Source organism: Suricata suricatta, chromosome 4 (genome assembly GCF_006229205.1).
Source record: "Suricata suricatta isolate VVHF042 chromosome 4, meerkat_22Aug2017_6uvM2_HiC, whole genome shotgun sequence".
Taxonomy (NCBI): domain Eukaryota; kingdom Metazoa; phylum Chordata; class Mammalia; order Carnivora; family Herpestidae; genus Suricata; species Suricata suricatta.
The window spans coordinates 112,328,907-112,352,277 of NC_043703.1; the positions used below are offsets into that span (position 1 = coordinate 112,328,907).

The 23,371-nt window shown below is 40.3% G+C and overlaps 1 protein-coding gene across 1 annotated transcript in view; it reads right to left on the reverse strand.

The window, feature by feature from the left end:
* FBXO48 (F-box protein 48) overlaps positions 1-23,371 on the reverse strand; it is a 51,296-nt gene that overhangs the window by 6,784 nt on the left and 21,141 nt on the right. The window lies entirely within an intron of this gene.

A 23,371-nucleotide genomic window follows, 5' to 3' on the forward strand; every position in this document is an offset into this window, starting at 1 on the left:
GTGTCCAGCTTTGGCTCAGGTCATGATCTCACGGTTCGTGGGTTCGAGCCCCGCATCGGGCTCTGTGCTGACAGCTAGCTCAGAGCCTCGAGCCCGTTTCAGATTCTGTGTCTTTCTCTCTCTCTGACCCTCCCCTGCTAGTGCTGTCTCTCTCTGTCTCTCAAAAATAAATAAAAAACATTAAAAAAAATTTTTTTAATATAGGAAAAATAATGAGTATCACTAATTTTTAATTTATAAGACCTGATTATAATATTCAGGCAAGCAAAAGAGTCTCTAAGTGGCTATTCTCTATTAAGGAAGACTATTTTCCTTAGGGGAAGATGTTTCTTGTTGAAGGGCTGCTCTGTACGGTTGAGCAGGGTGTGAACTACTCCACTCCAGAAGACACTATTCACATTGCAGTTTAGGTGACTGTCACTCCTTGGATTTCCATTACACAGTCTGCAGATTTGTATCCAGTGGTATGTAGAGAATTCAAAGTGTTATTATGACTTCCTAATATAGGTAATTCTCCCTGTGAAATGAAAGAGCCATTTACCAAGGTGGATATTTAGAGTATAGGCATAGATTTATGTCTGAACCTATTTGGTTAAGAAATCATGCTCAGGTCCTTTTAGGCATAGTAATAGGAAACTCTTCATGTGTCTGAGCCCCAGACTGACAGACACTTCCCTTAGTGATAGGGATGAAGTAATGCACAAACTGTCACTTCCATTTGAAGAACATTTAAAGCTGGAAAGAAAGGCTGCTCAGCATTTACCCAGGATTCCAATGTAGAATGGGAGAGAGAAAAAAACCCTGTAAAATAATCAGTTGTGGAAGAATTAGGAAAGTATATATATATATAAAGGGAGGGAAATATCTTCTTGCATCATGTGACTGACAACAAGTCAGTAAAATAAAGCAAACATCAAACACCCTTTTGGGAAAAAATAGAAAGAAGCATTGTAAAGTGAGTCTTACATAAAAGTGGAGAATACAGTACTGATATAATATGTTAAGTAGTACATCTTTTGTAGATGCACACGGACACATAAATACATATAGTGGCTAAAATTCTACCAGCAGAAACTAGCTTTCAGAAGCAGAATGAGGAACTTGCTTAGATTAAAATAATGAATAGTTTCCCAGTGCTTGGTGGTAGACATTAGAAAAAGCTAAACAGGAAAAAGAGAGAGAGAAAACTAAACAGAATATTGACATCATTTCCTTTGGGTTTTGTGGGAAGCTTATCATGGACAATACCCCTATTGCCATTCCATGTCAGCTTTAGGGTAAAAGAAAACCACAAATGGAATTATTTAAGATTTCAGGCTCCATTTTGTGTTCTGCTCTGAATGAAGGTTTCAAAACTCTGTAGCATAGTTTACAGAGAGACATTGGAGAGAAAAGGGTGGGAGAAAGAGAAAAAAAGTTAGAAGTTTGCTTTAAAAAATAAACTCATACCACCTCATGCCAGTTAGAGTGGCTAAAATGAACAAATCAAGAGACTATAGATGCTGGCGAGGGTGTGGAGAGATGGGCACCCTCCTACACTGTTGGTGGGAATGTAAACTGGTGCAGCCGCTCTGGAAAACAGTGTGGAGGTTCCTCAAAAAACTATCAGTAGAACTGCCCTATGACCCAGCAGTGGCACTGCTGGGGATATACCCCAGGGATACAGAAGTGCTGATGCATAGGGGCACATGTACCCCAATGTTCATAGCAGCAATGTCAACAATAGCCAAAACATGGAAAGGGCCTAAATGTCCATCACCTGATGAGTGGATCAAGAAGATGTGATATATATATACACACACACACACACACACATATATACACGATGGAGTACTACATGGCAATGAGAAAGAATGAAATATGGCCATTTGTAGCAAAGTGGATGGACCTTGAGGGTGTCATTCTAAGCGAAGTAAGTCAGGCAGAGAAGGACAGATACCATATATTTGCACTCATAGGTCTAACAGGAGAACAGGAGAAATCTAATGGAGGGCCAGAGGGAGGAGAAGAGAAAAAGAGAGTTGGGGAGAGAGAGGGACGCAAAACTTGAGAGACTACTGAGTACTGAAAATGAACTGAGGGTTGAAGGGAACGGGGGAGGAGGGAAAAGAGGTGGTGGTGATGGAGGAGGGCACTTATGGGGAAGAGCACTGGGTGTTGTATGGAAACCAATTTGACAATAAACTATTAAAAAAGAAATAAACTTGAAGCTTGAAATGATAGCCCCAATGGTTTGGGCTCAGTTTCAGGACACAGGGAAGGTAAAATTTAGACACCACTGGAGGAGAGGAATGAGGATGGGAGCAGTGTTTATGATACCACATTTGCTACTTGACTTAATTTGAGCTGTTGAGTTCAAGGGGAAAGTGCATGAGTGTTGGGAGGTTTGTGTGGTACAGTGGGAAATGCAGTGGTCTTAAAGCCTGGGGCCTGGGTTTGAATGTCCAGTCCGTGACATTTGCAACATAAGTATTTGCCTTTTCACACCTAAGATGAGAATAATAATATCCTTCTCTCAGGATTGTTCTTGGGAGCAAATGAGGTAATAGCTGTAAGACACCTGGCGTGTGTGAGTACTCAACAAATACTAATTTGCTTTCTTCTGAACTCTGCTCTAGAAGCTATTCATGGTGATCCAGATTTTATTTTATTTTATTTTATTTTATTTTATTTTGAGAGAGAGAGAGAGAGAGAGAAAGAGGGAGCAAGAGTGGGATAGGGGTAGAGAGAGAGAGAGGGAGATAGAGAAAATCCCAAGCAGGCTCTGCACCATCAGCATGGAGCCCCGATATGGGGCTCGAACCCTGAACTGTGAGATCATGACCTGAGGCAAAGTCAAGAGTCAGACGTTTAACCGGCTGAACCATCCAGGCATCCTTGTCATCCAGGTTTTAATGGCTCTTTAGCAGTGGGTTTCATCTTCCGGTCTCCATCACAATGGCCTATGGAATTTTTTTCTCTGAACATGTGCCTGAGCCTTTGCTTCAGGAATCTGATTACATATGCAGAACATATTCTGATTCATGTGCAGAGGGGGCTATATGTTTGCACTTCTAACATTTTTTAGTAAAATAGATGGGTGATTTTTGTCAACATTAAAGTTAAAAACTACCAGTAAACGATTTGAATCACCGCTGCCTATTTAGACATTGAAGCACTCGCTTAGCATGAAGGTCCTTCACAAATTCGTCCTCACCTATTCCCTAACAGAGTTTTCCTTGGTCTACCTTTTGTTCTAGACATACTGCCCTGTCACTGGTGCTTGGGACTACCATTGCATGGCTGTAACCTCCTCTTGTTCATACACTTCCAAGGCCTAGGGTGTTCTGTTGCCTGTCTCTTTGGTTCTATCTTATTCTTCTTTCAAGATCCAGCTTAATGCTTTAGCTATTCCCTCTCTCTTTGCACTTCCCTCCACTTCCTAGTAGACCTTCTGCCTCTGAATTTCTCATCTATTCATATCAGACATTTAGCAATCGTCATGGACCATGCTGGTTGAAGTCATTAACCACCCTTCCTGTTTTATGGTTTGTGGTCTTTGGGGTCATAAAAGTGCTTGTGTTTTACAATTTTTTCAGTCCCTCCTAACACCTAGTTTAGTGCTTATACTTAAAGATGCTCTATAAACAGCAGGTTAGTGAAAGAAATAATTGCTAGTCACAGTCAGAAGCCTTCTTACACACGGACTTGAGTTTAGGGAGATCACTACGGCTATGACAGCAAACACTTCTGGTTGGCTATCCTCCACCATTCTAAGTACTTTGCAGATAGGAACTTGCTTTCATAACAACCCTAGGAAATTTATACTATATTATTCCCCTTTAAAGTTTATTTATTTATTTTGAGAAAGAGACAGAGACTGTGAGGGGGGAGGGGCAAGGAAAGAGGGGGAGAGAAAATCCCAAGCAGGCTCTGAGCAGTCAGCGCAGAGCCTAACACTGAGCTCCGTCTCATGAAGCATGAGCTTATGACCTGAGTTGAAATCAAGAGTTGGCCACTTAACCAACTGAGCTCCCAGGTGCCTCTATATTATTCCCATTTAACAGAAGAGGAAATTGTGGCACAGAGAGATAGAGTGACTTGTCCAAGATCACATAGCTAAGAATTGTCAGAGTGGGGATTCTAGCCCAGTTTGGCTGGCCCCAGAGTTTTAACCTGAACCCCAACTTTAAACTTCCTCTTCATAATAAGAGGTAGCATTTAATTAGTACTGACTCTGAGTTCCAAGAACTTTGCTACATACCACATATTTTCCCCCTTCTTAATTAGTACAACAGTGATGCAAGGCAGCCTCATCTCCATTTTGCAAATAAAGGAAAAAAGTTTGATCAAATTGCCCAAGACCTCTGGGCCAGTAGCCTAATAAAATTCAAATCCAGCTCTGTCTGGCATCTGAATCCATCTCAAGCGCTCTGCTCTGTTACTGAGGATATATTTGTCTCTTACCACTTTTTGGTTATCTATCTAATTGTGACAGGAACACCCTGCTTACTACACCCCCCACCCATGCTCTGTCAACTGCAGTAACATTTCCTGTCATGCCACAGCCAACCACAAACCTGGCCTCTAGGCTTTTCTTTGTATAAAGGAAAACCTCCATGATCAGATACAGCAGTGGAAATATCTCTGCTCTGCTGATATATTGGTTTTGAGGCTTGTAAGGATTTTATTCTCTAACCCATATATGTATATATATGCATGTGTATATATGATGTTTTTATTTTTGAGAGAGAGAGAGAGAGAGAGAGAGAGTAGGGAAGGGGCAGAGAGAGGGGGCGAGAGAGGATCTGAAGCTGGCTCTGTGCTGATAGTAGAGAGCCTGATACTGGCCACAAACTCACGAACTCTGATATCATGACTTGAGCTAAAGTCAGATGCTTCACTAACTGAGCCATCCGGGAGCACCATGTGTATATATAATTTTTATACTCTAGTGCATTTGTATATGTACTTAAAACTTTAAAACCTAATTCTACTGATAATTCTACTGATAACATTGGGTTGCATTCACAGGAAAAACAGTTGTGAAACTGTGTGGCCAAGGGCCAGTTCTTTAGCCCCTTTACTTTTCTCCCATCTGAAAGATATACAAGAGTTGAAGAGATCTGTTGGGTATAGGGAGATTGTTTCTTTGGGGAAAGCAGTTGCAGTGCAATGGAATTTTCTTTTCTGCTCCATGGGGGCGATATGGGAAGTACCCTTTATTCCAATCAGACTGTGAAGGACTTCAAGAAAATTCTAACCTTGACTTGTTATTTGATGGAATCTGTGTAGCCCAGAGGCTGGTGGTAGATCATGCCTGGAAACAGTCTAAAGGTTAGAGGTTGTGGTTGACTGGTACCTGGGTGGCAGAGGCAAGGAGAGGGCGCCATACTGGAAATGGACTGTGTCCTAGATTGGTGGGGCAAAGGATGCCTGAGTGTTTTCCAGGATGGGCCCCAAGGGCGAGAGGGCCACGTAGGCTTTAAGAAATCCTGCCAAAGAAGATTGCTTGAACAGGAAGGATATGAGCTTGACAAAAATGGACCATCAGATTCCTAGAGGCTGAAGGAGAACATGTAGACAGCTGCGCCACAGGAAGTGCATCTCAATGTTGTTGCTGGGGTTGGGGGGAATTATGTCTTTGGAAACCTATCAGCATGTCCCTGAAAAGGCAGCTTTGACCTTGGGCAAGTTACACCAGGTACCAGGGAAGTCAAGCCTTTCCTGTCCCTTGCATCTCCACATGTCATTTGCCTTCTGGAGGATCTGAAGGAAGAGAAGGCAGAGGCACAGGGCAGGGAAATAGAGAGGTCTTGACCATGTGGGCACCCTTTCCCTCTACAGACTTCTTCAGCCTCACAGACTTTATCTGTGGGAGACAGACTAACTTTCAATGAGGTTCAGAGTATTACATGGGATACTGCATTTTAATTAACCAGTTTGGATGGTTTTGTGACTTGCAATGACTAAGGAATTTTTATTACCTCAGGGAGACTGGAAAACATGATGGAATCTGTCTGAGGGTCCATCCCAGGGTTGGGAAAGATCTAGTTCCACAGAACTGATTTGAATAGATTGTGGGAGAAAAAAATATAGGCTTATTCTGATTGCCTCCTAGGTCCTGGCTTTTCAACATAATGGTTACAGTAGTTATTGCTATGACAGAAAGGTATTCATGAAGGCATAAGTGACAGTTCTGAAGGCTGCTCATGACACAGGGCCAGCTCCCTCCAATGAACGTGGCTGGATTGCACTTCTCAGCCCTTGGAGTTGGGTGTTGCCACATGCCCAGTTCTATGCTGAGCATTTCGTCGTAGTGTAGACTCTATTCTTGTCCAGATCCACCCTGCAGCCCCTGGGTAGCCACATGTGGCCCCTGAGCACTTGAAAGTGGCAAGTCCAAACTGAAATGTGCTGGTAGTAAAAAATACTTACAAGATTTCAAAGGCTTAGTACCAACAAAATGCTTGGAAAGACTTTATTAATAATTTTTCAATGTATTGCTTGTTGAAAGATATTATTTTGAATAAAGGGGGTAGAGTAAAAGATATTAAAGATATTAGTAAAAGTACTTTCATGGTTTTTCTTTTTTTTTCCCCTATTCCTCTTAGGATCTATTTATTTAAAAATTTTTTTCTGTTTTTTTTTTTTATTTTTATTTTTGAGAGACAGAGATAGACAGCAAGAGAAGGGGAGGGTCAGAGAGAGAGGGAAACACAGAATCTGAAACAGGCTCCAGGCTCTGATCTAGCTGTCAGCACAGAGCCTGACACGGGGCTCAAACCCATGAACTGTGAGATCATGACCTGAGCCGAAGTCAGATGCTTAATTGACTGAGGCACCCCTAGGATCTATTTATTTTAAAACAAACAAGAAAGTCAGTTAATTTAACCCCATCAGGTTCCCCACTTCTTGACACCTCCTTTCTTGCATTGTCAATGGTTTATTTTTTACTATACTAGATATTTTTATTTTTATTTTTTAGCTATTTATCACTTACATATAACACCGTGCCATCCCAACAAGTATCCTCCTTAATGCCCCTAGCCCATTCAGCCCAACCCCCTACCAACACCACCAACAACCCTGAGTTTGTTCTCTGTATTTAAGAGTCTCTTATGGTTTGTCTCTCTCTCTGTTTTTATCTTATTTTTGCTTCCTTTTCCTTATGTTCATTTGTTTTGTATCTTAAATTCTACATATGAGTGAAATCATATGAGATTTGTCTTTCTCTGACTTATTTCACTTAGCTAGCCTAATGTCCTTTAGTTCCACCCATGTTGTTGTAAATGGCAAGATTTTATTCTTTTTGATCACTTAGTAATATTCCATTGTGTGGGTGTGGGTGTATACATATATACACACCATGTCTTCTTTATCCATCCATTCATCAGTGGATGGACATTTGATCTCTTTCCATACTTTGGCTATTGTTGATAGTGCTGCTATAAACATTGAGATGCATATGCCCCTTTGAAACAGCACTCTTACATCTTTTGGATAAATACCTAGTAGTGCAATTCTTGGATCATAGGGTAGTTCTATTTTTAATTTTTTGAGGAATCTCCACACTGTTTTCCAGAGTGGCTGCACAGTTTGCATTCCCACCAGCAGTGCAAAAAAGACACTCTTTCTCCACATCCTCACCAACATCTGTTTTTGCCTGAGTTGTTAATGTTAGCCATTCTGACAGGTGTGAGATGGTATCTCATTGTAGTTATGATTTGTTTTTCCCTGGTGATGAGTGATGTTGAGCATTTTTTCATGTATCTGTTAGCCATCTGGATGTCTTCTTTGGAAAAAGGTCTAGTCATTTCTTTTGCCCATTTCTTCACTGGATTATTTGTGTTTTGTGTGTTGAGTTTATAGATTTTGGATACCAATCCTTTAGCTGATATGTCATTTGCAAATATTTTCTCCCATTCTGTTGGTTGCCTTTTAGTTTTGCTGATTGTTTTCTTTGCTGTGCAGAATCTTTTTATCTTGATTAGGTCCCAGTTCATTTCTGCTTTTGTTTCCCTTGCCTCTGGAGACATGTCAAGTAAGAAGCTGCTGAAGCTGAGGTCAATTCTCCTCTAGGATTTTGATGGCTTCCTGGCTTATGTTTAGGTCCATTTTGAGTTTATTTTTGTGTACGTTTTAAGAAAGTCATCCAGGCTCATTCTTCTGCATGTCACTGTCCAGTTTTCTCAATACCATTTGCTGAAGAGACTGCCTTTTTTCCATTGGATATTCTTTCCTGCTTTGTCAGAGATTAGTTGGCCGTACGTTTGTGGATCAATTTCTGGGGTCACTATTCTGTTTCATTGATCTATGTGTCTGTTTTTGTGCCAGTACCATCCTGTCTTGATGATTGCAGCTTTGTAAGACAGCTTCAAGTCCAGAATTGTAATGCTTCAAGCGTTGGTTTTCTTTTTCATTTAATTGCTTTGGCTATTAGGAATCTTTTCTGGTTCCATCAAATTTTAGGATTGTTTGTTCTAGTTCTGTGAAGAATGCTGGTGTCATTTTGATGGGGATTGCACTGAATGTGTAGACTGCTTTGGGTAGTGTTGACACTTTAACAATATTTGTTCTTCTAGTCCATGAGTATGGAATGCTTTCCATTTTTTTTTGTGTGTGTGTGTGTGTCTTAAATTTCTTTCATAAGTTTTCTATAGTTTTCAGTGTATAGATTTTTCATCTCTTTGGTTAGGTTTGTTCCTAGGTATCTTATGGTTTTTGGTGCAGTTGGAAAATAGGATCAATTCCTTGATCTCTCCTTCTGCTGCTTCATTGTTGGTGTGTAGGAATACAACTGATTCCTGTACATTGATTTTATATCCTGCGACTTTGCTGAATTCATGGATCAGTTCTAGCAGTTTTTTTGGTGGAGTCTTTTGGGTTTTCCACATAGAGTATCATGTCATCTGTGAAGAAAGTTTAACCTCCTCCTGGCTGATTTGGATGCCTTTTATTTCTTTGTATTGTCTGATTGCTGAGGCGAGGACTTCTAATACTATGTTGAATAACAGTGATGAGAGTGGACATCCTTGTTGTGTTCCTGACTTTAAGGGGAAAGCTTTTAGTTTTTCCACATTGAGGATGATATTAGCTGTGGGTCTTTCATATATGGCTTTTACAATCTTGAAGTATGATCCTTCTATCCCTACTTTCTTGAGGGATTTTATCAAGAAGGAATGCTGTATTTTGTCAAATGCTTTCTCTGCATCTATTGAGAGGATCATGTACTTCTTATGCTTTCTTTTATTAATGGAACGTAACACACTGATTGGTTTGCGGACATTGAATATCAGCCCTGCATCCCAGGAATAAATCACACTTGATCGTGGTGAATAATTCTTTTAATGTATTGTTGGATCTTCTTTGCTAGTATCTTGTTGAGAATTTTTGCATCCATGTTCATCAGGAAAATTGGTCTGTAGTTCTCCATTTTAGTGGAATCTTTAGTTTTGGGATCAAGGTAATGCTCATAGAATGATTTTGGAAGTGTTCCTTCCATTTCTATTTTTTGGAATAGTTTAAAAATAACTGGTGTTAACTCTTCTTTAAATGTTTGGTAGAATTCCCCTGGAAAGTCATCTGGCTCTGGTCATCTGGGTCTGTTCAAATTTTCTGTTTCTTCTTGTTTCAGTTTTGGTAGTTTATATGTTTCTAGGAATTTGTCCATTTCTTCCAGATTACCCATTTTTGGGGTGTGTAATTGCTCATAATATTCTCTAATTATTGTTTGTATTTCTGTGGTGTTGGTTGTAATCTCTCCTCTTTCAGTTATGATTTTTTTTTTTTTACTTATTTGGGTTCCTTTCCTTTTTCTTTTTGATCAATCTGGCTAGGGGGTTGTCAATTTTGTTGTCTCAAAGAACCAGTGCCTGGGGCACCTGGGTGGCTCAGTCAATTAAGCTTCTGACTTTGGCCTAGGTCATGATCTCACAGTTTGTGGGTTCAGGCCCCGTGTCAGGCTCGGCGCTAACAGTGCAGAGCATGGAGCCTGCTTCAAATTTTGGTATCCCTCTCTCTCTGCCGCTACCCCACGGCACTCTCTCTCTTTTTCTCTCAAAAATAAAAAACATAAAAAAAAAAAAGAACCAGCTCCTGGTTTCATTGATCTGATCCGTTTTTTGGTTTTTTGTTTTGTTTTGTTTTGTTTGTAGTTTGAGATCATTGATTTATGCTCTAATCTTTATTATTTCCCTTCTTCTACTGGTTTGGAGCTTTATTTGTTTTTTTTTCTTTTCTTTTTTAGCTCTTTTAGATGCAAGGTTAGGTTGTGTATTTGAGATCTTTTCCTCTTCTTTAAGGAGACCTGGATTGCTATGTACTTCCCTCTAATGACCACATTTGCTGCATCCCAGAGGTTTTGGGCTGTCATGTTTACATTTTCATTGCCTTCCATGTACTTTTGTTTGCTTTACTTTTTTAAAATGTTTTTTCTTAATGTTTTTAAATTTATTTTTGAGAGACAGAGAGAGACAGCACAAGCAGGGGAGGGTCAGAGAGAGAGGGAGATACAGAATCTGAAGCAGGCTCCAGGCTCTGAGATTGCTGTCAGCACAGAGCCTGATGCGGGGCTCGAACCCAAGAACCGTGAGATCATGACCTGAGCCGAAGTTGGATGCTTAACTGACTGAGCCACTCAGGCGCCCCTTAAATGTTTGAGAGAGAGAGAGATGGAGAGAGAGAGAGGGAGAGAGAGAGAGAGAGACAGAACTCAAGCTGGACGAGGGGCAGAGAGAGAGAGAGAGAGAGAGAGAGAGGGAGACACAGAATCCAAAGCAGGCTTCAGGCTCCAAGCTGTCATCACGGAGCCTGATGTGGGGCTGGAACCCATGAACTGCAAGATCAGGACCTAAGCCAAAGTCAGATGCTCTACTAGCTGAGCCACGTAGGTGCCCTGGCTCCCATGTACTTTTTAATTTCCTCCTTAATTTCTTGGTTAACCATTGATTCTTTAGAAGGATATTCTTTAATCTCCAAGTATTCATGGTCTTTCCAAATTTTTTCTTATTGTTGATTTGTTTCATAGTGCTGTGGTCTGAAAATATGCAAGGTATGATTTCAGTCTTTTTGTACTTTTTGAGGACTGATTTGTGTCCCTGTATATGATCTATTCTGGAGAATGTTTGATGTGCAGTCAAGAAAAATGTGTATTCTGCTGCTTTAGGAGGAAATCTTCTGAATATATCTGTTAAATCCATCTGGTCCAGTGTATCATTCAAAGCCATCGTTTCCTTGTTGATTTTCTGCTTAGATGATCTGTCCATTGCTGTAAGTGGAGTGTTGAAGTCCCCTACTATTATGGTATTATTATCAATGAGTTTCTTTATGTTTGTGATTGAGTTACATATTTGCATGTGCTACATTAGGGGCAATAATATTTACAATTATTAGATCTTCTTGGTGAATAGAACCCTTAATTATTATATAATTCCCTTCTTCATCTCTTGTTACAGTCTTTACTTTAAAATCTCATCTGTCTGATATAAGTATGGCTACTCCAGCTCTCTTTTGACGACCAAAAGCATGATAGATGGTTCTCCATCCCTTTCTTTCAATCTTCAAGTGTCTTTAGTTCTTAAATGTGTCTCTTGTAAGCAGCATATAGATGGGTCCTGTTGTCTTATCCATTCTAATATTCTATGTCATTTGATTGGAGCTTTAGTCCAATGACATTTAGAGTGAATACTGGAAGATATGAATTTAGTGCCATTAGGTCGCCTGTAGAGTTGGTGTTTCTGGTGATGTTCTCTGGTCCTTTTAGTCTTTGTTGCTTTTGGTCTTTTTTGTTTTGTTTCATCTTTTCTCCATTTAAAGAGTTCCCCTTAAAATTTCTTGTATGGCTGGCTTAGTGGCCATGAATTCCTTTAGTTTTGTTTGTCTGGGAAACTGTTTATCTCTCCTTCTATTTTGAATGACAGCTGTCTTGAATAAAGAATTCTTGGCTGCATATTTTTCTGATTCAGCATGTTGAATATATCCTGCCACTCCTTTCTGGCCTGCTATGCTTTTGTAGATAGGTCTATTGTGAACCTAAGATGTCTTCTCTTGTAGACTAAGGACTTTTTCCCCCCTTGCTGCTTTCATAATTCATTCCTTGTCTGTGTATTTTGTAAATTTGACTATGATATGCCCTGGTGATGACTGGTTTTTGTTGACTTTAATGGGAATCTAGTTAAATTTCATCCTGACTAGATTTTACTTCTTTTGTCTCCACAGAAAGGGATTCTATACTTTTTTCAACCCAGCTACTATTCTTATTACTATAGTTCTAAATTCTAGTTCAGATATCTTGCTTATATCTGTGTTGATTAAGCTTCTGGCTGTCATTTCTTCCTTTTCTTTATTTTGGAGTGAATTCCTTCATTTTGTCATTTTGAAGGAAGAAAAATTAATAAAAAATTAAAATTAAATAATTAAAAACACACAGAAAATCAAATAAAGGAAGCTAGATCCTAGATGTGTCATTGTCTTCTTGTTGAAAAAAGCTTGGTAGAATAGAGAAAAAATGGAAAGAAAAGGGAAAAAAGGTAAGAAAAAATTAAAAATTGGAAAATTTTATGTAATAAAATAGAATAGAAAATTTAAAAATTTTAAAATAAGGTAAAAATAATTAAAAAATTTTAATTCAAAAAACAAAAATAGAAAGACAATTTTCTCTTTCTGTATTCAAGAAAAAGAAAGGAAAAAAACCAACAAAAACAATGTAAACAAAAACAGAAGCAAAAAAAACCCAACCCAAATAAATGAACCAGTGAACAGAATGAAACCTGAACAAATTACATCTAGTTTCCCCTAAAACACAAACTATGAAGCCTTCTCTAGTCCATACACTCAGCAGGTGGAGAGACTTGAGCTGATTTTCTAGGGGATGTGCTTGGAGGGCACAGCTGCATGGGGCTTGGTGTAATTGCTCCATTCACCATTAGGGGGCGATGCTTAGCTCACTGTGGTGGATCAGTGTGGCACACATGCTCGGGGAGAGGTGAAAATGGCTTTACCCAGCTCCCTAGTCTCTGGCACAGGAACTTCGAGGTCTCACTGACCCACAACCAAGCACTCACGGTGTTTCTTTTTACTGTTTAAAATATGGCTATTAGTGGGGAAGAGCACTGGGTGTTATATGGAAACCAATTTGACAATAAACTATTAAAAATAAAATAAAATAAAATAAAATAAAATAAAATAAGGCTATTAGAAAATTTAAAATTGAACACATGGCTCACTTTTGTGGCTTGCATTGTGTTTTTATTGGATAATGTGGTTCCAGATAGCAGTTCTTCTATCAATCTGGATGCTTCCTAAAGTGAGAAAGTCAAAAACACGGAGCAGATCCTACAGCCAATTCACAATGGATCTATAATATGAGCAAGAAATAAATGTTTGCTGTTTTAAGCCACTGGGGCTTGGGGTTGTTTGTAGTATTAATGTCCTCACTATTCTGATTGGGTCAACATGAGAAAGGAAAGGCAGCAGAAGGGAACCTCCTGTATATTCTATTCTCTGAAATCTCAATAATTGTCTATTTTACTTCTTTAGACTCATCTCCATGACCAACAACCGGAAATATCAGAATCTTTAAAATTTTTCCTTATTATTTTATTTAAAATTTTTTTAATGCTTTTTTTTTAAATTTATTTTTGAGAGACAGAGAGAGACAGTGCGAGCAGGGGAGGGTCAGAGAGAGAGGGAGATACAGAATCCGAAACAGGCTCCAGGCTCTGAGCTAGCTGTCAGCACAGAGCCTGACACGGGGCTCAAACCCACGAACCATGAGATCTGACCTGAGCCGAAGCCGGATGCTTAACCAACTGAGCCACCCAGGTGCCCCCAAATTTTCCTTATTCTTTTAAAATGGACTCTGGTCTAGAACTAATACAGAAGGAGAAAGGCAAATCTGATATCACTGCATAGATTTTTTAAAGCATTTTTTAAAGTTTATTTATTTATTTTGAGAGAGAAAGAGCATGCAAGAACAGGCCAGGGGCAGAGAGAGAGGGAGAGAGAATTTAAGCAGGCTCCACATTGTCAGCACAGAGCCCAATGGGGAGCTCAAACTCATGAACCGTGAGATCATGACCTGAGTCAAAATCAAGAGTCAGACACTTAATTGAGCCACTCAGGTGCCCCTGGATATTATTATTATTATTATTATTATTATTATATTTATTATTATTTTTTTTGCCATGTCTAGACACACAAGGAAGATAAATTTCTGATTGCCTTGTCTTTATAAATGAGGTCACAACATAAGGCCAGAAGACTCATGCCCCAGTTTGGTAATTTGCTTCCTGTCATAGTGACCCATGGATAAACAGCCCACTCTTTCAGTTAAGCCTTCCTTCCTGTTTCTCTTGCTCCCTAGGTCTCTCTATGAAGTGTTCACGTTAGGGTTTTATAAGCATATTCTGATGACAGTGAAAGGGCATATGGAGCTGGACATCCCTGGGAGAACAGTGGCAGCCAAGCTTGCTGTCATTATCCAGGGAAGAGATGACAGAATCACACCAGTGAGGGTGAGGCCGGTAAGAGTTCATTTCAATCATCAGTTGAACAAATATTTACAGAAGATGCATCATATATCAGAAACTGTGCCTGGATAAGAAGTAGCTAAGATTTAATCTCTGCCCTCAAAGAGCTCTTAAGGTGATGATTTCAACATCCAGTGAGTGCTGAATGCTATGATGTGCAGGTAAAGAAAAGGAAATAGGCTGTTCTGTGAAGCTTTCCTAGAAATGGTGACAACTGAATGAAGTCTTGAAGGATGAATAGGATTTACCAGGAAAAGAGGGTAGGAGAAATATCTGAAAGATACCTGGGAAGGGGGGGGTCAATAAGAAGAAGGAATCTTAGATGATTTCCAGTTTATGACTTAGCACCTGGGAGATGGTCATTTGACTCTTCTTTCAAGAAACGTTTGCTTGTTCAGGGAAAGTGATCAATAGCTGATAACTAGATAGGATAGGAAACCAAGAGAACACTTTTTAAGGATAAGAGAGACTTTCTGGAGTTGAAAATGTAGTTGAATTTGAAAGAAAGCTTTTTGTCAGTGAGAGAAAAGTTGATTGTACACATAGGTGTTATTATTATTAAAATTTGCAGCAGTTTCAATCATATTTATTAACATAACAGTTCACTTCTCTCATTATCTGACTCTTCTTCACTGCAAAAAATGAATCTAGAAGACTTATGCTTCAAAAGAACTTGATTAAACAAATTTCAATTGACCATCTCCTGAGGTGTTACGCAGACACAGAAAAGTCAAGACCTGATCACGTCCTCTGGGACTTACCATCTGTTTATGAAGATTCATGCCCGCGAACTGCATAGAGGATCACTGGGATGAGACTGCACTTCCATTTGTAGAAAATCTCTTAAAAAGTAAGAAAGTGGAAACATTGAGGAAAGTCTAGAAAATTGAATTAAGGCTCTGTTTGTGTCAAACGAACAACTACAGAATTTGAGCTTTCTCTCTCTTTGTAGGCAATGGGATCCATTTATTAAAGGGGTCTGCACAGAGGGATGTTGTAGGACAGTGACTCAAAGGAAAGGGAAATCAGATAGGGACTATTGTGGCTTATCTGTATGGGAGATAACAGTGTGTAGGTAGTAGAGATAAGGACGAATACAACTATTTCAAAGGAAGAATGCATAGATTATACCGACTGAATAAGATTGTGAATATTAAGAGGTACTCAGGGAGGACTTTACTGTCTTGATCCTCTGAGGAGAGTAGTTTCTTAACAGATAAAAGAAAGTCATAGAGTGAGGTGGATTTGGGACAGGAGTTTGAAGATAAGGAGAGATGGAAAATGCAAGGATCTGCTTAGACTCAGGAGCAAAGAAGTAAGACCTGAGGTCCAAGGAGGTGTGTTCACTAAAGGAGAATATGTAGAATTAAGAAATTGACACAGTTTTTTTTTTTCTGTTTCGAAGGGGCACATGCATCCCTGTTTTTATAGCAGTGCTATCAACAATAGCCAAAGTATGGAAAGAGCCTCAATGTCCATCAACAGATGAAAGGATAAAGAAGATGTGGTTTATATATATAGAATAGAGTATTACTTGGCAATCAAAATGAATGAAATATTGCCATTTGCAACAATGTGGCTGGAACTAGGTGGTATTATGCTGGGTGAAATAAGTCAGTCAGAAAAAGACAAATATATGACTTCACTTATATGTGAAATTTAGGATAGAAAACAGATGAACATAAGTGAAGGGAAGCAAAGATAATATAAAAACAGGATGGAGGACCAAACATAAGAGACTTTTAAATATAGAGAACAAGCAGGATTGCTGGAGGGGCGGTGGGTGGAGGGATGAGCTATATGGGTAAGGGGAATTAGGGAAGACACTTATTGGGATGAGCACTGGGTGTTAGGGGATGAATCACTGGAAATCATTGGAATCTACTCCTGAAATCATGATTGCAATATATACTAACTAAACTGGATGCAAATAAAAAAAAAAAAAGGAAATCGACACAGTTTTATGTTAAACAACTGGGAAGAGCAATGGTGGGGATCCAGCAAAGGCATTGGTAAAAGTGTGGTTGACAGAAGAAGACAGTTAGAAGCCTAGGGAGAAGGGTGATTTTATAAGAAAAAGGAAGTGGTCAAAAGTGTCAAATGCATAGAGCTTACAGAGGCTGAGGCCTCAAAAAGGCAGTTGGGTTTGGTGATTAATGCACCATGGTGACCTTCAAGGGGGCAGTTTCAGAAGAAGGCCAAGGGAAAAGTCACACATAGAGAAAATGGAGTGGGGCTAGTGAAATGGGGAAGGAGTGGTTGCAGACTATTCATTCTAGAAATTTGTTATAGTGAATCATAGAGACTGGTTTGTAGTTTCCAGGAATAATAGGCAACTCATTCATTTATTTGTTTACTAGGACCATATTTATTAGAGCCTACTAGGTGCTTGTTCACTGCTGAGTGAATAAGGTGGGCATGATCCCCAGTATTACGGAACTTGTGTTCTAGTGTGGAGGGATAGTCTGTAAACAATGAAGACAACTCCAGGTATTTAAAGTGCTATTGATGAAAATAAAATAAGGCATGACATAAGCACATAGCTGTCTATGGAAAGAGAAAATGTGTAGAACTTGAGGCAGAAAGGAGCACCATATGTTCAAGGAAACCAAAGGACAGTGTGTCTAGTGCTTGATACGCTAGAGGAGAATGATAGGAGATATCAGAGAGACATAGGGAAGGACTTTGAATTTTATTCCATGTTTAAGAGTAAGACAACATTAGTGGATTTTAAATAGGGAAGTGACATGAGCAGATTTATAACTTTCAAATTCTCTTTGGCTGCTCTGTGAAGAATGGATTATAGAAGAAAGCATGAGTTCAAGCATAGACACATTATGAGAAGCTGCTGAATAATTCAGCAAAGGGGCAAGCATGGCTTAGACCAGACTGGTAGCCCAGAAAATGGGGAGAAGGGATCAGATTTAGGATATGTTGTGGTGGTAGAATCACCATACTACATATGGTATGCTAAATGATGCTGAGGATAAGGGGAAAAGACAAATGAAGAATGACTCTTGGGTTTTTGGCCTGAGTGCCTGCATAAACAGTGAAAACATTGCTGATATGGGAAGACTGGAGGAGGTGCAGATGTGGGGTGTGGTATGGCGGCAGGGATCAGGGGTTTCATTGTGCTTATATGGGACGTGTTTTGAGTCATCCAAGTGGAGGTGGGGTTCAGAGGAGTGGTTGGAGCCAAGTGCTCTCCTAGTGAAGGGCTGTGTATTTGTAAGGCATAGATTGAGGACAGGAATGTGCTGGAGAGAAGAGAGGAGGGAAATGAGGAGCGAGGGTTTGGGAGGGGGTGAAGAAGAATTGGGTTAGAGGCCCAGAGAGAGGGTTTCCATGGAAAACAGGAGGGACACCACTGATGCAGAAAAGGAAATAAGGACACATGTAGCCATAGAGTCCTTTAGAGGCTGAAGGAAGAAAGGAGAAAAAGCTTAGGCTGAATGCTCTCTGATTTCTCTCTGAACTGAATGATGAAGTCACCTGCTCAGGGGGATCTGAGTGAGAGGAACTGTTGGAGCCTGAGGACAGAGGACGTTTGGAATAACATTTTGGAGAATCATTTGAGAGTAGAGAGCATGGAGTGACAAAAGCTCTTGACCTCTGTCAGAGTCCTTATTGACCCTAAGGGAAGAACAAGGAACCCGAATAGAATAGCCTCGTGAGGGTATATGTGGGATACAAAAAGGCCCTAGTGCACCGAGTGGGGCTGAGGGGTTAGGTTCTTGGTGTAGACAAAAGGCTGGGTGTTTGCACCTGCATAAAAATGTGGAAGTGCAACTAAAAGCTGGGTCCACAGACCCACAGTTTCAGCATCCCCTGGCAGTCTGTTCCAGAAAGCCAGGACTCCAACCCAGATCTCTGTGTTAGGCCATGCAATTTAATTAGGTCCCCGGGTGATGTCCTATGTGTATTAAAATTTGTAATGAGCTGCTCTAGGGAATGAGGCTTTCAAAGGTTAAACACTTTAAAAAATAAGAATGGTGTATTCCTACTGATTGTCAGAGGACCTTTCTTATAGATTAATACATTTTCCTTTTTGTAGATCTTTAAGTTTTCCTGATTAAAAAAACTTTTTATATTATTTATTTTTGAGAGATAGAGAGAGACAGCGTGAACAGGGGAGGGACAGAGAGAGAGAAAGATACAGAATCTGAAGCAGGCTCCAGGCTCTGAGACAGCTGTCAGCACAGAGCCTGATGCAGGGCTCGAACCCATGAACCATGAGGTCATGACCTGAGCTGAAGCTGGACGCTTAACCGACTGAGTCACCCAGGCACCCCTATGTTTTCCTGACTTTAAAAAAGAATGTACACTTGTTTCAGAAGTGGAAATATGGGCCTGTACGAAGACACTAATGTCCAGACATTCTTAGGGCCTGTTCAATATAGAACTGAGTAATGACTGTGAGGCCCCCTGCAAGTTTAGTCTCTCCCAGGGAGTTATCACCAGGACGCAGCTTAGTAGCAGAGCATTTATTTCCTCATCAGATGACCTTCAGCCCGTTACTTAACTTAGCCTCTGTTTCTTTATCAGCAAAATGGGTATGTACGTAATAGTACATATGGTTAACATAAGAATTACATTAAAAATTTATGTAAATACCTTAATAAGAGTTCCAAAAGTTATTATTATATATTAAGATTGTACGAGGGTGAAAAATCACTAAGCAAAACAAACTTTTAATACATATAATATAAAAATTCACCTGCTTGGTGGTCTTTGGGCCACCTCAAGTACAGACTACTGTTTTGAAGTTCTTTACCAACATGACAGTTCAGGAGAAGAACCCTGGAGGACTGATGAGACAATATACATGTCCAGTGTGAGGCACATGGTCAGGGAATGGCAGCTGGTGTCAGTGCAAAGGGGAACAAGGCATGAAGACTTTGATGTGGGAAACTGGAATCAACAGAGCAAAATTCCAGGTCCTGGGATAGAACATAGGTTTCTCCAGGGGCTTCTTCCACTTTGTACTTGGTGTCAATGTCTTTTCCCTTTGTCCCATAAGTCCCCAGCTGCAATTCAAATTGCTTTTGCATTTAATAGCTGCAAATCAAAACTATAAAAACCAGGCAATAAATGTATGCTCTCAACTGGCCCTGGCGGGGGCTGCTAAGCAATTTGGAAATCCCCCATTTTCTCATGGTTGCTTGCCTACATATATATTTTTAATGTTTTACTTTTATTTTTGAGAGAGAGAGAGACAGCTTGAGCAGGTGAGGGTCAGAGAGAGAGGGAGACACAGAATCTGAAGACAGGCCGCAGGCTCTGAGCTAGCTGTCAGCACAGAGCCCAATGCGGGGCTCAAAGCCTGAACTGTGAGATCATGACCTGGGCCAAAGTCAGACTGAGCCACCCAGTCGCCCATATTTGCCTACATATTTAAATAAGAACTGACGAAACACTATGATACATGTTCAGCATAATGCCATATAAGGGGATATGCGATGTTTAATTTGCCACGTGGCAAGTGTAAAGTCGAAGGAATCCATACCTTCTAATGCACTGAGTGTGTTCCTCTTTTTGAAAGTCCCTCTAACTACAGGTTTTGCTTGAGCTACAGCAATAATATTATCTTTGTGTGAGGGGATAATGAAAAACCTTGGCCTTGCTTCTTTAACATACTTTGCATCCATTGTCTTTCCTGGAGAATGAATGCGGGATTGAAATTATTTTATGCATGGTAGATCTGTTTGTAAGGGCAAAGATGGCACACTTTGGGTGGCACAGTTTTAACTGCATTTTTGAAATTCTTTTGGGGGAAAGATGCATACTATCATTAATTCCTTGAGGAGTGACATATGTGATATTGGCGCTTCCTTGGATTTAATACAATAACGACCACTTACAGAATAGGCAGCCTGGGCCTGACACCGTACTAGGTACTTTGCAAGCATTGTTTTATTCCAACCTCACACTAACCCTCTGAGTCAGTTCCTTCTATTATTCTTGGATAAGGCACTGAGGCTCAGAAGAGTGAAGTAAATTGGCCATGTTTACGTGGCTAGAATAGCAGAGATGGGATTCACACCCAGATTTTGCACTTGGAATCAATGTTATGTTTTTTCTTCTTATTCATCACACTCCTTTTCTGGATGTTATTTGAATCATTTGCTACATTTGACATCTACTGTAGCAGGAATTCTCCAGACTTCTAAGGTTACCTTTCCTTTTAGCATCCAAATAAAATGACTCTGTTCCTGTATACCGGCACACCTGAGAAATCTAACCACCTCATCAATTTTTCCAAAACTTCTGAAGGGTAGAGGAGAAGACTTACATTCTTCCATCCCTTCTCATTCTGAATTCTTCCTTCTATCTTAGTTCTCATTACCTGTCCCTGACATAAAGCTGTTACTGTTCACTGTCAACATATAGCCTCATATCCCGCACATGCACACAGCGTTTCCTCCTCCATTACCCTGAACACAGTTCATCTAAAGGGAGACTATATCCACTGGGTTTTCTGGAAAACAGAAGCTGAGACAGAATTAGAAAAGGAAGAGGTTTATTGAGAAGCGGAGGTGTAATTCCATGCAAGATGAAAGAAAAAAGAAGCAGAGTTGGGCAGAGAAAGCCTTTAGCCTGTGATATAGATCTGACAGGGGTGGCCTTGAATGACAGTCTCAAAGGTGAATCCTCCTAATAGACAGAGCTTTGAGCTTTGTTTGGAAGAAGAAGTGGCCCAAGATGATAACATATATGGACTCATGAAGTGACCGATGGCATGGTCAGGGTCCTATAAAGAAAAAGATCATAGACAAGAAAGTCTGGGGTAGCAGCATATGGACACAATGGGAGTGGACCTGAAGTCTGAAGGTGTTTGTATCATTTGTTAATACCCTGCAAGGCATTCACCCCAAAGTTAGTTGGCCATTTGATGTTAGCCAGTTCCTGGTCTACCCTAGAACTGGCAGAACAGGCCCATCAATAGGGTGGTTACAGTGGCAGAGATGGAAGCTATGCCTAGTGCCCACAGTATAGACTTTCACTCTCCAAGGCTTATCTAGCTACTTCCACCTCGGAATGCCCAACCTGTCAGTAACAGAGCCCGATGCTGAGCTCCCTGTATGGCACTGTTCTTCAAGGAGGCTAACTAGTCATTTGGCAAGTTGACTACATTGAACACCTTCTATCCTGGTAGGGCTGTTATGCCCAGATCGCAATATCATCCCCCAAAACCAGAGACCACCAGGGAGACCGAGTCATGCATGCAATAGCAAAGGGCTTTATTATGGGCTCGGGCTTGGGCTCACAGACTTCAACATAGTGGATCCATACTGAGAGTCCCGAACAAGGGCTGAGCAGGATTTTTATGGGGTTTGAGAAGGGGGAGTTACAGGAAATTGTGACATAGGTACAGTGATCCAATCATTATGGCATAACAGCATTGGCAGCAACTTTTAACCATACACATTGCTTAGAGTATTCGTTACCTTTGTTGGGACCCAATCACAATATTTAGAGTATCTTTGAAATTAACCAATTACAGAGTGGGCCAAGGACCCCCACGTGGGGTGAGTAGCTGGTTAATCTAGTATTAAACAACAGATAACTATCTATGGTTTCCATCTACAGGCCTGCCCTTAGGAATGTTAAGGGTGTTAGCTGGCCTTTCTTGGTTGGGTGTTACAAGGGTGGTCTCTCCTGCCTTGGGCAATGTGTAACTAACTGCCTGATAGTTTCGAGGAAACTGAAACTTAGGCCTTCGAGTTCAGAGGGGAAACCTAAAGCCTATTATGGAGTCAGTTTGTTTCAGACCTGCGTCCTTTCAGGGCCAATGATTTATTCTCATAGGAATAGATAGCAGTTTTAAGTGTGAATTTTCCTTTCCTGTCCATAGAGTCCTCAGCCTGCATCATTATCCAAGGGTTTATAGAGTGCCTGATCTAAAGCATGGGACCCTATACAACATAGCATCCAAACAGCTGACTCACTTTGCAATGAGAGAGGTGAGGAAATGAACCTATTACCATGGGATCTATTAGTCCTATGACATATGGTACCACCCAGAAGCTTCTGGAGTGGTAGAATATTGGAATGGTCTACTGAAAGCACAGTATGGTATTGACAGAAAACCAGACACATAGACCAATGGAATAGAACAGAGAACCCAGAATTGGATCCACAAATGTACGGCCAACTAATCTTTGACAAAGCAGGGCAGAGGATCCCATGGAACAAAAAGACAGCCTCTTTAACAGATGGTGCTAGGAGAACTGGACAGCAGCATGCAGAAGAATTAAACTAGACCACTTTCTTACATAATACAGAAAAATAGACCCAAAATGGATGAAACATCTGAATGTGAAACAGGAAACTATTAAAACCCTAGAGGAGAAAGCAGGAAACAACCTCCTTGACCTCAGCTGCAGCAATTTCTTACTCAATTTCACATCTCCAAAGGCAAGGGAATCAAAAGCAAAGATAAACTATTGGGACCTCATCAAGATAAAAAGCTTCTGCACTGCCAAGGAAACAATCAACGAAACTAATAGGCAACCAAGAGAATGGGAAAAGATAGTTGCAAATAACATATTGGATAAAGGGCTAGTATCCAAAATCTATAAGGAACTTACCAAACTCCACACCCAAAAAACCAATAATTCAGTGAAGAAACTGGCAGATGACACGAATAGACGCTGTCCAAAGAAGACATTCAGATGGCCTATAGGCACATGAAACGATGCTCAGCATCACTCATCATCAGGGAAATACAAATCAAAACCACACTGAGATATCACCTCATGCCAGTCAGAGTAGCTCACATGAACAAATCAGGAGACTGTAGATGCTGGTGAGGATGTGGAGAAATGGGCACCTTCTTACAGCGTTGGTGGGAATGCAAG